At 43.7% G+C, this 17,786-nt stretch overlaps 1 long non-coding RNA gene across 1 annotated transcript; it reads right to left on the bottom strand.

Moving 5' to 3' along the window:
- Nucleotides 1-249: 249 nt before the first annotated feature.
- LOC118561196 lies at nt 250-1,505 on the bottom strand. Its single transcript, XR_004929859.1, has 3 exons — nt 1,197-1,505; nt 696-846; nt 250-395 (listed from the first exon to the last, which is right to left on the bottom strand). It is a non-coding gene; the product is annotated as an uncharacterized LOC118561196 (long non-coding RNA).
- Between the last annotated feature and the right edge of the window lie 16,281 nt (nt 1,506-17,786).

Genomic DNA, 17,786 nt, shown 5'->3' with positions numbered 1-17,786 from the left:
CTCTCCGATGTCTGGAGCGACAATTCATCAGGTGTAGCATCACGGTTCTCACAGTCCACACATTTGCAGGAAAAGGAACAAGAGACTTTTGCTTTTAAACAGGAGCATTTACCCTGAGAACATTTTCCGACTTTACAAGAACAGTGAGATGTATTAAGGACCACATCCAGGGCAGCAGCGATAGTCATCCACTTTAAAGACAATGCCCAACCTTCTAAAACCCAGCCATGACTCTCAGAAGAAGGAGCGTAGATCTGTTGCTCAAGCGATCTCCGGTGAATAGCTGCTTGATAATTGGCTTGCAAGCTGTGCTGGTAGAGGGCATCCTTTGTAAGAAGCAAAAGCTTCTCTGAAGGGGAAGACACACAGTGGCATACTCCCAGGCTTTTGGCATCCTGTGTGAAACAATGCAAAATACAGATTAGTTAAAATGCTTACTCAATCTTAAAATTAGCAATGATAGAATATCTCATTTCATACAAATTTATGGTTAAAATGTTTTATGTGAAACCGCATCCAAATGTTTATTTTACATTATTTACTACAATATCATTTCTCTATAAACTGGGTCATTTGTAAGAATAATCAACTTTCAAAAATGTTTAACCCCAGAATGTAACCCTACCATCAATATAAGGTTCACTCTCAAGTATTTGTATTTCACAAATATTCTACTTGAATTATCTGAAATTTACCTTTCATCACTTGTTGTAGCCACCAGAAATCTTGTATATTATTTGTAGCACCGTTTGTGGTACCGCACTTCAATTGCGAAACAATCTTTTCCACGTACATCCTTGAGGATGGATTCGTCCATTTTCAGTTCAGCTGCTTTAACCAAACTCCCTAGCAAAGAGAGAGGTAAAAAAACTTCAATCATAAACCAGCTGCCAACAAATAATATCAAATACCTTTTCTCTGTTTTACGAACCTGACCTGGTAGTTGGGTGACAAATTTAAAATCTAACCATTATTTGACAAATGAATTAATTGCCTATCATCACTTCAAGTTCATAATAATGCCTTTTATTATTTTTGAGGCCCTACACATAGCCTTCATACGCCTACTTCATAATGATATGAGCAGGCTTGGGCTGGCACTAATTACACATGCATTTTTTTACCAACAAATTTATTACTTTTGCTTTTGGTCATAAGCCACAAACAAAGATGCAGTCTGCAAATTATCTACTTACCAGCATTTATAGTTTCTGCTTGGACCAATTTATCTTTGTCTTGAGTCCTTCTTTCACAAAGCGGTCAACCCTCTTGCAAATTATACAGACAGCAGGAAGTACATTGCCAGACCTCGATGATTTAGTCGTGGATCTCAACCGTTTTGGAGATGGTGGCCGGCTAGTCGTGGACGTGGTTGTGGAAGACTCGTGATCAGAATCAGAATCATTGTTGTCACCACCACATGCTCCCCGTTTTTCTGCTAGTTTTTCAGCACTGGCAATTCGTTTCTTATCGATGAAACGTCTATAACAAGTTGGATGAAAACCAAGTTTGTGTTCCTCCAAGTAGCAAGAAAGAGTTTCGTCTGGACAAGCCAGGGTTGACGTGGAATCATTGTTATTTTTGACGAACTCCTCCGCCAACGTGCGGTCGATTCCGTCAATTTCTAGCCACTTACGGGCACATTCAACCAGCTTCTTCCAACGAACAACTGTTAGTGGCTGTGTCCATTCTTTGTCCACAGATGATATGTGTGTGATGCATATATAATCCTCATTTTTCTGGCGTTTTTTTGTCTGATCCAACGGGAATACGCTGCTCCATGGGAGAGGCCATGTTTGTTGTTGTTTTCTTTCCGCCTCGAAGTGGGAGAGCATACCTGAAGGACGCGCTCTGATTGGCTAACGGCTAGGCGGCTTGATTCGAGCGTAGATTAGCGGTGTGATCAGGCTACCAATATAGTTACACTTTTAAGTAATTACTGTAAAAATACTGGCGCAAAGCGATTGGAGAACTTTTGGTTATGGGCTCAAAATTCACTTAGGATTTTATTGTAGGTGTCATTTAGTAGTCCCTAAATAGGTGGAATGAACCTGAACGATACAGGCTTCAGCCTATGGCCTACATGGGGCTGTTACTAAAACTGACGATGCAAACATTGAGGGAAAATTAAACAGTCCTTTATTTTCCACATTGCATAATAAACATACCCTTTCATAAAGTCTTCATTTCCAATTCTTACCAATATCAATCAAATTGAGTACACCTTTCCACAAGGATTGCTTTTATTGTTGAAATTAAGACTGAAAGAACTCCATTAATTCTCCAGGTTTTTCCCAGTAAACCATCCATGTATTACCATAAAGCGGGCTGTATAAAAAAAAACTGGCTGATGAAATGGATGAAGCCAAAAACAGGACTATGAAAAACAATTTCTGCATGTAAGACTGTCAGGGAATTTAGAACTATCTAAAGCCTGACCTTTTTTTTAACCTTTGTAGAGCTATGAAGGACATGCTGCAACAGTTACTGATCAAAGTAGTTAATACTGGTGTGACAGGACGAGGGTATGAAGTTTTAATATTTGGCCCCTCGAAACCGGGCAAACCGGAGATATCAATAACGCCACCTTGGGAATTGCCCCCAAGGAAATAGATCGCCAATAAGGCACTACAAGTTCGTTACCCAAAGAGAACAAGACGATTCCACAACAAGATGTATTTTATTATTCCACGCTAAAACACAATTAGGATACAAGAGACAACACGGGAAGGAAAGGGGACAGTACTGAGGCTAACCAGCAGGGGGTGGGCAGTCCAATTATAGTGAACTGGATCTTAAAGAAAAAGAAAATGAATCAATCCAAATGAATCACCCCACTCACTTGTGAACAGACATGCATTTGTGAAAAAAAAAAAATTATCCCAACACACAGATCCAGTCCTCAGAAAGGGCTTTCCCCCACCCCACCGCCTTCAGCTCTCAGCCTGGAAATGAGAGGGTAGGACTAATAGAGCAAAAAACAAAAATAAAAGGCAATAGTAACAGTTTAAACATACACCAAGGCTAAAATGAGGTTGTTCTTAACCTCAGACATAAGTAAAAATAATTCAAGCTTTAATTGGATAACCTAAACAAAGAAACCCAAGGCCAGATGGCACACGGAAACAGGATGGTTGGAATAAACAAATATTAACCCAAAATACAAAACTAAGAGACCCAAATTGAGAATTTAGCAAAAACAAAACCCAAAATAAACAAAACAACAAAAATAAAGCAAGACAGTAACAATAAAACAAAGCAGCAGAGTCTCCAGCAGGCTGCAGCAGCTTTATCTCTGCAATCAAAGTACAGGTTACAAAGTGATTTCAGAAACTGCAGAAAGTAAAGGGGAGTCAGGCCACCTACCCGAGCTGGATTATTCCGCCACAACCAAGGAGCCCCTTCTGGACCCGCAGCAGGAGAATCAGCATGCAAATACCTTCAGTTTGGTGTCGTTACACTGCACTGGGGGTCGTTTCATCCACACCCCACTCCCAAACAAAAGATTTCAGGCACTTTCTAAGGTCAAACAATTTGAGTCAGCCACTAAAATTATAAAGCTAACGCTGCTGGAGAATACATTACTTACTGGTTGAATTATTTTCCCTTGAGTGAGCCAAACAATGTTCTCACTGCAACATGACCAAGTGTAGGCATAAAGCACCCAGGTGAGGGAGACTCCCTTTATGCTCTCCACCCATAAGCTAATTGAACACCAGGTGTCCTCAATCTCAGGAGAGACTTCATCCTGCTACATTCCACCCCCCCCCCCCCAATAAAATTGGCGTCCCGACGACTAATTTGAAATCCAGCTAACACCATGGTCTAAAAACAGCAGTTACAGCATTCATCACTGGATCAGATGGATTCCCAACCTGCGGTTCAGGGCCCGCTACTGGTCTAGGGAGGTGATGCACATTTGAGTGTTGACCTGCAGTTGACCTCTGGGTTCGCCGCACCTTTCCCTTGCCGGTATCCAGTTGGGGGTGTTGCGGCACCTCTAGCTCCAACGGGCTCTGCATCCTAGAGGGACCAGGCAGCTCTTGATCTTGTAGAACTGTAGCCAGTGGGCGAGGAGCTTGTTGAACCACCACAGCATCCTGCACCAGGGGAGAAGATACAGACCCCGTACGCACGACCAAGAAGTCATCTTCCACTGAAAGATCTTCCTCGGATGGCAACTGATCTGGTAAGGGCGAGCTAAGGACAGACCCAACTGGAGACCCCGTCCAAACCACTGGCTTCAACATGGTACGGTGAACATTTTTAACCTTTAACTCATCATCCACTGGTGCAATAGTGTACACAGAGCCTCTTTCCTTAGGTGCTCTGAGTACCTTATGCACTACAGAACCCCATACATCATGGATCTTGTGGCGCCCCCTTACCCCAAGCTGTCGCAGCAACACAAATTGCCCTTCTTTCAAAGGAACATCTTTCACACAGTGGTCATTCTTCTTTTTCCTACGCTCAGCAGCCTCCTTCAAACGTTCTCTAGCACCCTCAAAAGCAACCCGCAACCGGATCTGGTGTTCCTGGATCCATTCATGGACACTGCCACCCACAGGATCCTGAACCCTTCCTAACAAGAAGTCAACTGGTAATCTCGGCTCCTGACCAAACATCAGAAAGAATGGGGACTCTCCTGTGGCTTGATGAGGTGTGGTATTATAAGAATATAAAAGTTGTGGCAAACAGGAACACCAGTCCCGTTTACGGGACACTGGCAGAGTGCGCAACAAATTGTGTAATGTTCGGTTAAATCTTTCGCACTGCCCATTACCAGCTGGATGGTATGGTGTGGTACGGGACTTCTCAATACCATAGAGACTACACAGCTGTTGGATCAAAGTGCTCTCAATGTTTCGTCCCTGATCTGAATGAATACGGGCTGGGACGCCAAACTTTGAGAACCACTCCGTTACCAAAACCCGTGCCACAGTGGAAGCATGTTGGTCACGTGTGGGGACTGCTAATGTATACTTGCTGAAAACATCTGTCAAAACAAGAACATTCTCCAAACCAGTGCGAGAAGGCTCCAACACTGTATAGTCCATGGCAAGGATCTCATTTGGCCGTGAGGCCAACAAGTGCCCCATGAAATTATATACAGCTGGCTGAGTGTCCTTAGCCACTTGACATCGCTCACAGCTACGGCACCACCATGCCACCTTACCAGACATACCTGGCCAGTAACAATGGAGCCGGAGCAACTCTAACGTCCTCTCAACACCTTGATGTCCATGTCTCTGATGGACCTCTGTTAAGACCTCCTCCTGTAAAGCAACTGGCAACAATACCTGCAGGGTTACTTCTGTGGTTCTTGGGAGGGAAACCTGGCGATACAGGACTCCATTCCGTTCCACCAGCCGGTCCCATTGCCTCAGTAGAACTAACGCAGGTTGAGATAAATTCTTACGCTCCTGATGTGTTGGACGCCTTTTCTGCCTCCAGAAGATCAAGATTTCTTGTAAAACCGAATCATTCTGTTGGAGAGCACACAGATCAGAAAGGGTATACTAAGGAAAGGCTGTAATAGCAGCCTGAATTACTTCAGATCTTTTTTTTCCCCCAAGGCTTGCTGCAAAGGCTCAGGAAGCAAAGTACCTGGAAGCATAGCTTCTAGCTCCTGTACCCCAGGAGAATGCAGGCGAGACAATACATCTGCGTTCTTATTACTTTTACCTGAACGGTACTTTATATCAAAGTCAAAAGATGCTAGCTGCGCTGCCCAGCGCTGCTCTGTAGCACCCAGCTTAGCAGAGGACAGGTGGCTTAGCGGGTTATTGTCGGTGTAGACAATACACTTATGACCTAACAAATACTCACAAAACTTTTCTGTCATGGCCCACTTAAGTGCCAAAAATTCTAGTTTCATAGAGCTATAATTGGCCATATTTCTCTCAGGGGGTCTCAATCCTCTGCTAGCATAGGCTATTGGCCTCACTTTGCCTCCTTGCTCCTGTGAAAGCACAGCCCCAAGCCCACAATGGCTTGCATCAACTTCCAGTATAAATGGAAGAGAGAAGTCCGCATAAGCTAGGACAGGTGTAGTGGTTAATTTTTTTTTTTCCAGGGCCTCAAAACTGTTTTGACAAACCTCAGTCCAATGATCCAGCATCCCTTGGTCCTGTTTCTTCTTGAGCTTGTTTCCTCCACTTTCAGCCACCAGTTTATGCAGTGGTGCAGCCAACTTGGCAAACCCCCACAAACCGCCGGTAATAACTGGCAAAGCCCAGGAATGCCCGCAGCTCTGAGATGGTACTTGGAGGTTGCCAATTGGCCACCACTTCTACCTTACTTGGATCGGTAGAGACACCCTTGTCAGAAATGACATGACCCAGGTAACGGACCTCCTGTTGGAAAAAGGCACACTTTGACAACTTTACCCTGAGGTTCTCTTTCTGCAACCTCTCCAGCACCACCTTCAGCCTATCCAGGTGTTCCTCTATGGTAGAAGAGAACACCACGATGTCATCCAGGTAAAGCAGCAGAGACTGGCACTGCTGCTCACCAAAGATTCTTTGCATCAGTCGCTGAAAGGTGCTAGGGGCATTACACAGGCCAAATGGCATGCGGTTCCACTCAAACAACCCGAAAGGGGTGCAAAAAGCTGTTTTTGCCCGATCTGCTTCAGCCACCGGGACCTGGTTATAGCCACTGGCCAAATCCAGGGTGGAAAACCAACATGCACCTGTCAGTGCATCTAACGATTCCTCAATGCGAGGAAGAGGGAAGGCATCCTTCCTGGTTTTACTATTAAGTTGCCTATAGTCAACACACATTCTGAGACTACCATCCTTTTTTCTTACCAATACTATAGGGGATGCATATGGGCTGCAACTTTCTCTGATTACCTGCATGTTCAGGAGTTGGTTAATATGTTCCTTCACCACATCATAATCAGATGGAGGAATCCGCCTGAAACGCTGGCGAACCGGAACATCATCCATGAGAGGGATCTCATGGGCAATCAGGTTAGTGCAGCCTAAATCCCCATCATGGGCTGAGAAAACAGATGTATACTGTTTAAGGAGAGACCTCACCTTATCCTGATTGTCTGCTGATAAACTGGACAAGTTCACATCCTTCAGCTGATGCAGTGCCACCCCATGAATAGACTGGGAGGCCACCGTTGCAGCACAGGGTGATACCTCAGTAACACCAGCTGGCAAGCTGGCCAAAGTGACTTCAACCAGGGTACCAACCCTGGTTCGGGGATAAAGAAGCACATCGGTACAACCCACATTGATGACCGGAATATCAGCCATTCCATTCTCCACCCTTGCCAAAGCAGAAGAGGCAAGCAATCCGGCTGGTAAGCCAAACTCCAAGGGCTCAAACAAAGCACTTGTGCCTGCATACTTTTTGAAACAGGTGGCTGCAACCAATTTCATCACGCCATCAGGGATACGACAAGCTTTTTTACCACCCACTCTGACAGCTCCAGGGGCTCTATCTAAAGCCATCAGATTAGTTTGGTGACACTGATGCAAAGCCTGCCGAACAGGCTCAGGAGCCTGAGATAATGCCGGCAGGTTAAATAAAGCCAAACCGTGTTGGCCAAACAGTTCTCTGTAGCATTTGCTAATAACATTCATCCCCAGGACACCAGGGAGGGGAGGCAAACCACCCCCCAGGGTGTCCTTAACCACCAACACTCCACACTGCATAATTTTATCAAAGAGCTCAACATCAAGTTCTAGATAGCCAATATACGGTATAGCCAGTCCATTAGCAGCCCGGAGCTGTAGCCAATTACATGTTTGAAGCTTATCTACACCCCATGGTTCAAAATGTTGATGAAAGAAGCCTTCAGTGATCGTAGAAACCATGGACCCGGTATCCAACAAACAGGGGACCAATACTCCTCCCATTTTCACTTCCACCTGAGGGCAGGATGACATGAGCCTGGAAACCTCTGAGCCAGAAGCAGCACCGCCAGAACTGTGGCTCGGCTGTTCAGCGGGCATTAGTTTTCCGACTGTGCACCACGATGGGATTGCCTGGCAGACTGTTGGGTCTGAGCAGTAGATTGGGGAGGGGCAACACGAATCCCATCACATTCTCTAGCAAAATGACCGGGCTGCTGGCAACGTCTGCAAATAGCAGAGCTCCGGTTAAAAGTAGAACGACCCTGCTGTTGACCTTGCAGTAACGAGAGACTTTGAGTGAGTTTGTTTAACTGCTCTTGCTGCAGCTTCAATAGCTCTCTCATTTCAGTCAACTCTGACGTTAAATGCTGGAGCACTGTACACCATATTGCAACCCGAGAACTGATGGAACAGAATAACTTCGCCCCCTGGCACCTCCAGGAGTCCCCTCACGCTCCCACCTGAGTGCTTCAGCTCGAACATCTAGCAGTGTAGCCGTCGGTTTCACACGCACAAACTGCTTTAACTCACGGCGCAGTGAACCATCAATAACATGCTCAACAAATTGGTCACGCAACAACACCTCAGCATTAGGGACATCGCTTGGCGCTTGCTGTCTGACGGCTACCATTAAGCTCATTAATGCAAGGGAAAACTCTTGTAATGTTTCTCCTTCCTGCTGCCGACGAGAAAAGAAAGCCTCCTGCAAGGCAACATATGAGTCTGAACACCCATACAACTCCTGAAGCACCGCAATTATTTTGGCTGGATCCTGTCTTTCTGCTCTGGGACGAAACTTAATTTCCTCACGGGGCTCTTCTTCTAGATGGAGAAATAAGAAAAAGGCCTGATCCAGCTCTGACAGGTGACGAGCCCTCATACAAGCCTGCACTTCCTCCAACCATTCCACCAAACCCATCCCCTTCCTTCCTCTGAAAAAAAGGACATTTTCTGTCTCGGGGAACAAGCACCAGCCTCTCAAGCTGTTGGGCACCAGCATTAGCAAAAGATGTCGATGGAACGGGGGTCTCAGCACTTTGACCAGGTGTGACAGCAGTTTGTCCCTGTTTCAATCTCTTATTTTCAGCCTTCAACTGCAAGATTACCTCCCTTAATTCCTGCAACTCTCCTTCCATAACTCAATATAAATTGAACACACCAAGGGAACAGGACTTCTAGGCCCACTTATGGGAAACACTGCTGCTTTGTTTTAAACGATACAAGTCACCAAAAAAAATGAACAGAACAAAAAAAAAATAAAAAATCTAAAAGTTGAAGGTCTGTTCTCAAGGGATCCTGTCAACAACGCCAGAATGTGACAGGACGAGGGTATGAGGTTTTAATATTTGGAGGACGCGCTCTGATTGGCTAACGGCTAGGCGGCTTGATTCGAGCGTAGATTAGCGGTGTGATCAGGCTACCAATATAGTTACACTTTTAAGTAATTACTGTAAAAATACTGGCGCAAAGCGATTGGAGAACTTTTGGTTATGGGCTCAAAATTCACTTAGGATTTTATTGTAGGTGTCATTTAGTAGTCCCTAAATAGGTGGAATGAACCTGAACGATACAGGCTTCAGCCTATGGCCTACATGGGGCTGTTACTAAAACTGACGATGCAAACATTGAGGGAAAATTAAACAGTCCTTTATTTTCCACATTGCATAATAAACATACCCTTTCATAAAGTCTTCATTTCCAATTCTTACCAATATCAATCAAATTGAATACACCTTTCCACAAGGATTGCTTTTATTGTTGAAATTAAGACTGAAAGAACTCCATTAATTCTCCAGGTTTTTCCCAGTAAACCATCCATGTATTACCATAAAGCGGGCTGTATAAAAAAAAACTGGCTGATGAAATGGATGAAGCCAAAAACAGGACTATGAAAAACAATTTCTGCATGTAAGACTGTCAGGGAATTTAGAACTATCTAAAGCCTGACCTTTTTTTAACCTTTGTAGAGCTATGAAGGACATGCTGCAACAGTTACTGATCAAAGTAGTTAATACTGGTGTGACAGGACGAGGGTATGAAGTTTTAATATTTGGCCCCTCGAAACCGGGCAAACCGGAGATATCAATAACGCCACCTTGGGAATTGCCCCCAAGGAAATAGATCGCCAATAAGGCACTACAAGTTCGTTACCCAAAGAGAACAAGACGATTCCACAACAAGATGTATTTTATTATTCCACGCTAAAACACAATTAGGATACAAGAGACAACACGGGAAGGAAAGGGGACAGTACTGAGGCTAACCAGCAGGGGGTGGGCAGTCCAATTATAGTGAACTGGATCTTAAAGAAAAAGAAAATGAATCAATCCAAATAAATCACCCCACTCACTTGTGAACAGACATGCATTTGTGAAAAAAAATTTTTTTTATCCCAACACACAGATCCAGTCCTCAGAAAGGGCTTTCCCCCACCCCACCGCCTTCAGCTCTCAGCCTGGAAATGAGAGGGTAGGACTAATAGAGCAAAAAACAAAAATAAAAGGCAATAGTAACAGTTTAAACATACACCAAGGCTAAAATGAGGTTGTTCTTAACCTCAGACATAAGTAAAAATAATTCAAGCTTTAATTGGATAACCTAAACAAAGAAACCCAAGGCCAGATGGCACACGGAAACAGGATGGTTGGAATAAACAAATATTAACCCAAAATACAAAACTAAGAGACCCAAATTGAGAATTTAGCAAAAACAAAACCCAAAATAAACAAAACAACAAAAATAAAGCAAGACAGTAACAATAAAACAAAGCAGCAGAGTCTCCAGCAGGCTGCAGCAGCTTTATCTCTGCAATCAAAGTACAGGTTACAAAGTGATTTCAGAAACTGCAGAAAGTAAAGGGGAGTCAGGCCACCTACCCGAGCTGGATTATTCCGCCACAACCAAGGAGCCCCTTCTGGACCCGCAGCAGGAGAATCAGCATGCAAATACCTTCAGTTTGGTGTCGTTACTAAAACGGTTACATATTAAGTTATTTTTAAACAAGCCCAAATCATCTGCCATGTGTTTAAAGATTACATCAAATTTTGAATTGTTCAAGTCTTGGTAGTCTTGTGATGGAAGTCGGTGTGTCTCAAAGCAGGTTGATGATCTGGTAGCCTTCCATCCAGCCCAGGACCTTGATGACCTTCACCTCATCAGTGGATGCTGGAAAACAGATATGTGTTATGGTTATGTAAAGGATAATACTCCTCTTAATGAAAAAAATAAATCACCAAGATGAAAACAAACGTTTTAAGAAAATATCTGCCCATGTGGCCAATTCCAGCTGTGGTTTTTGCCATGGCCAAACCAATTTTATTAAATGCACAACACATATTTGCAATTGGGCACAGATGACCTTATTTTTACTTTGAAGAAATTAAGGAGTTAGAAAGGTAGTAAGATATAATCTAGATCTGGGGTCCGTTCTTCGTACGTTGCTTAAAACATCCGAGATCAAACGAGACATCCAAGATGATTTCATCCGGCTAATCATGATCCGGCTAATTGAGTTCTTCGAACCTGTTGTTTACGATTAGTATGGCTGGATTGAGTTATCTGAGACAACTGTGCATCCATGCGTTTGTTTAAAAGGGGAAATGTGTCGATAGTAGAAACATTGATCAGCAGCGCTGCTATTGGCTGTTCAGCATGAACAAAGAACGCCCACAGTTTTTCTCCCAAGCAGAACACGAGCTTTAATGGAAGGTTATGCCGAATTTGAGTCAATTAAAATGACAGTGAACACTTCAAAGTCTGCTTAAGCCAGGAGAGAGGGCTGGCAATAAGTAGCAGACAAATAATGCATAAATACTGTCCATGGTAGATATTTCTATCACTTTCTACAGTATTAATTTTTGCATTTTAATAATTTGATATTTACTTTGTTCTTTTATATCAGAGCCTCCACAGGACCCACTAGAACATGGGAACAACTGAAGTAAAAGTGAAGTACAAGAATATTCAACAAAATGGTAGCCTTTAATTATTATACTTTATTTTAAAAAGGCACTTGTTATGTCAAGAGATCCAAATTTCGGTGTCATTCCTTAGACACTGGAAGTAAAGGACGCGTGCAAACTGGGATTTTTAACAAAAAATTATTTATCTATAAAAAAAACTTGTTCTCTTGTACCCCCAGGTTCTTTTGATGTGAGCAAAAACATTGTGTTAGTACCTCCATTTCGTGAATCAGAAGTTGATACATATTTGCAATGTTTTTGAACATGTCACTGCTTCATTAAACTGGCCGAGAGAGGTTTGGCCTCTGCTTCTGCAGTGTAAATTGGTTGGCAAAGGACAAGAAGTTTGTTCTGCTTTGTCTCTGCAAGAAAGTTTAAAATACGATGTAGTAAAGTCTGCTATCCTTGCTGCTTATGAACTTGTTCCAAAAGCATACAGACAACGTTTTCATAATCATAAGAGGACAGCAAATCAGACTTTTGTTGAGTTTGCTCGTGAAAAAGCAACACTTTTTGACAAAGGGCTTTCGGCAAGTAAAGTTCTTGACTACAGTTCTTTACGTGAATTAATATTGCTGGAGGAATTTAAAAATGGTCTTCAAGAGCGCATTGTTGTGTATCTAAATGAACAGAAGGTTTCAACTTTGAAAGAAGCAGCTGTGGTTGCTGATGAATTTGTGTTGACCCATAAAACTGTTTTTGTGCAGAAACGTGAAGTTCCCATCAGAGAATCTTTCCCAAGAAAAGATCCTCCAAGCCCACGTAAAACTTCAGTTTCAAGGACTGAAAGGGAATGCTTCTATTGTCACAAACTTGGTCATATTGTTGTGGAGTGTCCCTCTTTAAAACGTAAGAATCAGTCATCTGAAGTGAAGCCATCAAAAGGGGTAGGTTTGATTAAAACCATTGATGCCAAGAAAGGGAATGCTGTTGAGGAGCTTGATCCTTGCTTCAAACCATTCATTCTGGACAGTGTTGTATCCTTGACTGGAAAGGTGGAAGATGAAAAACCCATTAAAATGCTAAGAGATACAGGAGGGTCAAGATCTGTGATCTTAGCTGATGTATTGCCAGTGGGTGACCATTCCTCATGTACTAGGAATATTTTGATGCAAGGAGTTGAGATGGGTTATGTTGTAGCTCTGTTGCATCTTGTGCACATTAAGTCAAAGTTGGTTAGTGGTGTTTTCCCTGTGGCAGTACGCCCTTCACTTCCAATTAAAGGAGTTCAGTTTATTATGGGAAATGACATTGCTGGTGGAAAAGTGCACCCTGTTTTGGAAGTAACTGATGATCCAAAGTCTAACAGTAAGAATGATGACCTGGCGACATGTTTGCCCTCTGTGTTTCCTGCCTGTGTTCTCACCAGGGCTCAAAAACGGAGCAGAGCTGCAGAGACTGATCTGGAGGATTCTCTGTTGGCTCAGGCTCTGGCTGAGGATGGTTTGCCAACCTCGATGGAGCATCAAGAAGTCTTCAAAGATTCTTCTGGGAGCAAATTAAAGGACTTTAATTTTCCTCAGTGGAACTTGCCAGTCACATGTGAGAATCTCATTGCTGCTCAGAAATCAGATCCTTCTCTGGACAAATGTTTTGCTTTCTCTAAAACAGGAAATGAGAAGGTTTCCTATTTTCTTGAGGATGCTGTTTGAATGCGTAAGTGGAGCACATCTAACAGTATCCTTGGAGGAAGGAACTTGTTCTGATAATGAGTGGAGCGCTACTTATCAGATTGTGGTGCCTGTTGGATATCAACATGAGGTATTGTCTCTTGCACATGAACATCCTTTGGCTGGTCATTTAGGAGTTACGAAAACCTACAACAAAATACTTACCCAGTTCTTTTGGCCTGGGTTGAAGGCTGATGTAGTAGAGTTTTGTCATACTTGTAAAATTTGTCAGGTTGCAGGGAAACCCAATCAGACTGTTCCAGTTGCCCGTCTTCATCCTATACCAGTACTTGGTGAGCCTTTTGATCATGTCATCGTGGACTGTGTTGGTCCATTGCCAAAGACAAAGAATGGTAACCAGTTTTTACTGACTATTATGTTTACTGCAAAACGTTTCCCAGAAGCAGTTCTTCTTAGAGGAGTAACTACACCTCTGGTGATCAAAGCATTGACAAAGTTTTTCACCACTTTTGGTTTATCAAAAGTAGTTCAATCAGATCAAGGAACCAACTTTATGTCTAAAATTTTCAAGCAGGTCATGCAGACTCCTGGGATTAAACATGTTGTTTCAAGTGCTCACCATCCGGAGTCACAGGGAGCATTAGAACGCTGGCACCAGACATTCAAGGCCATGTTGCAAAAATATTGCTTGGACACTGGAAAGGATTGGGATGAAGGAGTACCCCTGATGTTGTTTGCTATTCGGGAAGCTAAGCAAGAATCCCTTGGGTTCAGTCCGACTGAACTGGTGTTTGGTCATTCTGTGAGAGGACCTTTAAAGCTCCTTAAAGAACAATTTAGGTCCACAGATAATCCAGTTCAAACTAATGTTCTGGGTTATGTTTCACAGTTCAGGGAGCGCCTCCATATGGCCCGGTTGACAGCAGCAGAGTCCCTCTCTTCTGCTCAGGAGAAGATGAAATGTTGGTATGATAAGAAAGCTGTCCCTCGATCTTTCAGTCCAGGTAACAAGGTTTTGGTTCTTTTACCAACAACTAGTTTGGCATTATCTGACAGATTTTGTGGACCCTATCTGGTGGATGAGAAAGTGAATGAGACTGACTATGTGGTTAAAACCCCAGACCGGAGACCAAAAACACACTTGTGTCATGTAAACATGCTTAAAACCTTTCATTCTCAATCCGGATCTCTTTGCAGCCCTGTAAAAGAGCCTGCTGAACCTTCACTGCAACAAAAGCTGTCTCCAGAGTGTTATATTTGTCTAGGATGTACCCGGACACAGCACGCACACACAGAGCTAGTTCTTAAGAGTGAGTTTATTGAAAAGTTTGGAAGATGGATGATGATGGGACCAGAGTCATTCAACAGACGGAGGTGTAGGGTGCAGAAGCTGGCCGGCAGGAGGCGTGTGGAGAGACTGACCGGGAGGAACTCTGGAGCCGAAGACTAGCGACCAGGACAGAGCATCTGAGCTGAGGTCTTGGAGAGCAGAACCTCTGAGCTGAGGTCTTGGAGAGCAGAACCTCTGAGCTGAGGTCTTGGAGAGCAGAACCTCTGAGCTGAGGTCTTGGAGAGCAGAACCTCTGAGCCGTGGACTTGAGAGCAGAACCTCTTAGCCGTGCACTGGAGAGCAGAACCTCTGAGCCGTGCACTGGAGAGCAGAACCTCTGAGCCGTGCACTGGAGAGCAGAACCTCTGAGCCGTGCACTGGAGAGCAGAACCTCTGAACCTCTTGAGACCGGAACAGCTCACCAGGAGATGAGAACAGGAGTGGGAACAGAGCTGAGCTGGATCTAGGCTGAGACTGGAACAAAACAAAGCTGACGGAAAGTCTATTGACTGACTGTAACAAAAAAACAAGTTGAAGGGAGTCTTCAGGCTGACTATAACAAAAAACTGAGCTGACAAGGATTCTGGCAGAGACTGAGCGGGAGTGAACGCTATGGACCGGCGACGAGAACAGGATTAGGTGAGTCTTATAAAGAGGTGAACACAGGTGGCAACAGATCAGGGGTAATTGCAGCCTGACAGGTGACGGGAATGAAAACTAATTAGTGTCCAGAGGTGTGATTAAAGCTGAGCGAGGGAGAGCTAAGTGAACTACAAAATAACAAAGGAGCCAGACAAAACTTAAACCATAACACAGAGGTTCTCTTGTGTTCTTCAGGACTGAAGGAGGGTGCAGATGAAGATGGGCTCAAGCTTTGTGATGTCAGCTACCAGAGTGCCAGAATGCTCAATTCTGAGGTATTGTCCAAGTTGTCTACATATCTCTCTCACTTGACGTGTGAACAGAGATTGGACATTGAGTCTTATACATGCTCATCCAAAACTTTTTGGTGACATTCTGTCACGTACCACAGTGATAAAGCATAACATCAATGTTGAGGATGCTGTGCCAATTAAGCAACATGCTTATCATGTGAATATGACTAAAAGAGAACCAATGAAAAAGGAGCTGAACTATCTGCTAGAGTTGTTATGGTTTAGTTTTGGTTTGGCTTCTGTTTTCCATTAGTTGTCACTTTTCTTCCTCATTTGGGTTTTTAGTTATGTTTTTGACTTTATTTATTGTTAGTTTTCAGTTTCATCGTCCTTTCTCACTCTGCCTTCACTTCATTCCCTCTGCAGTCAGTCGCACCTGTTAGCCATTTTCTAATCAATCAATCAGTCAGACTTTTTACACCTGTTAGTTCCTCTTTTTAAACCTCCCTCTGTGCTCATTTCTTCACTGGTCCGTTGTCGATGAACATCCACTCCACGCCTGTCTGTTTTTGTCTCCTGCATAACTGGTACCCTGCCACCTCTGCTTCACCTCAAGGTTAGTCCTGCTAGCCGTCTCTAAGAAGCTGTTGACTCTGCTAGCCGTATCTGTGAAGCTGTGGACTCTGCTATCTGTCTATGAGAAGCTGTGTATTCTCTCACATGCCAATCAGCTCCTGCATCCTTCATCTCCGCCTGGTAACAAACTCTGGTTCCACTTGCCATCATCATCCACTTCTTTCAAAAAACTCTCTTGAACTCAGCTCTGTGTGCGCGTGCTGTATCCGGGTTCATCCACGACAAAATCCTGACAAGAGTATAGTTTGGCCATACCAGGTTGTAGTCCATGGAGTACTCCATGGACAAGCGTGTCATGGACAACTAAAAAAAGTACTCCATGCTTGGTCATACCAATTTAGATGGCACACCACTATTTTGTACAGACTTCCGTAAAGTTAATGCAGTTACGGTGCCTGATTCCTTCCCACTGCCCCGTATTGAAGACTGTGACAGTGTTGGATCGGCTGCATATGTGTCTAAGCTGGATCTTCTTAAAGGTTATTGGCAAGTACCTTTTAACCAGCAAAGCTTCAGAAATTTCAGCTTTTGTTACACCTGACCACTTTTTACAATATACCGTCATGGCATTTGGGATGAGAAATGCTCCTGCAATTTTTTAGAGATTAATATCAAAGGTACTATCAGACGTGGAAAACTGTAAGGTTTATCTTGATGTGGTTGTCTTGTCTTCCACGTGGTCTGAGCATGTTGCCACTTTAGCCACTGTGTTTAAGTGTCTGGCTGATGCTTCCTTGTCTCTCAACTTGTGTAAATGTGAATTTGGCAAGGCTACCGTGATGTACCTTGGAAAAGAAGTTGGACAAGGCCAAGTTCGTCCCATCAGTGCAAAGGTAAATGCAATCCTTGCTTTTCCAGTGCCAGAAACACGCCGAGAGCTACGCAGATTCCTACGTATGGTTGGTTAGTATCGGTGCTTTTGCAAAAACTTTTCTGAAATGGTAGCACCGCTGACCTCCTTGTGTATTCCAAAGCTACCATTCCTTTGGAGTACTGAATGCCAACATGCTTTTGAATGTGCAAAAGGTCTCTTGTCAAATGCTCCTGTTCTTGCTGCTCCAGATTTTTTCCAAGCCCTTTAAGCTTGAAGTGGATGCTAGTGAGATTGGGGCTGTAGCTGTTCTCCTTCGAGATGATGCCCAAGGAGTACCTCATCCTGCTTGTTTCTTCTGTAAGAAGTTCAACACCCATCAAAGGCGCTACTCAACTATTGAGACAGAAACTCTGGCAATACCCCTGGCTCTTCAACACTTTGAAGTGTACGTAGGTTCCACTTCAAAACCTGTGGAGATTTGTACGGACCACAACCCACTTGTTTCTTTCACGTACGTATAACAGCAATCGACTCATGAGGTGGGCATTAATTTCATAAAACTACAATATAGAAATCAAGCACAAGAAAGGATTTCACAACATCGTGGCAGACACTCTTTCCAGAGTGTGCATGGTTTAACAATGTTTGTTCTTATGGGTGGGGG

Source organism: Fundulus heteroclitus, unplaced genomic scaffold (assembly GCF_011125445.2).
Source record: "Fundulus heteroclitus isolate FHET01 unplaced genomic scaffold, MU-UCD_Fhet_4.1 scaffold_58, whole genome shotgun sequence".
NCBI classification, from domain to species: Eukaryota; Metazoa; Chordata; class Actinopteri; order Cyprinodontiformes; family Fundulidae; genus Fundulus; species Fundulus heteroclitus.
Note: the sequence above shows the minus strand (reverse complement) of the source record. Positions and strands in the feature narration are given on the sequence as shown.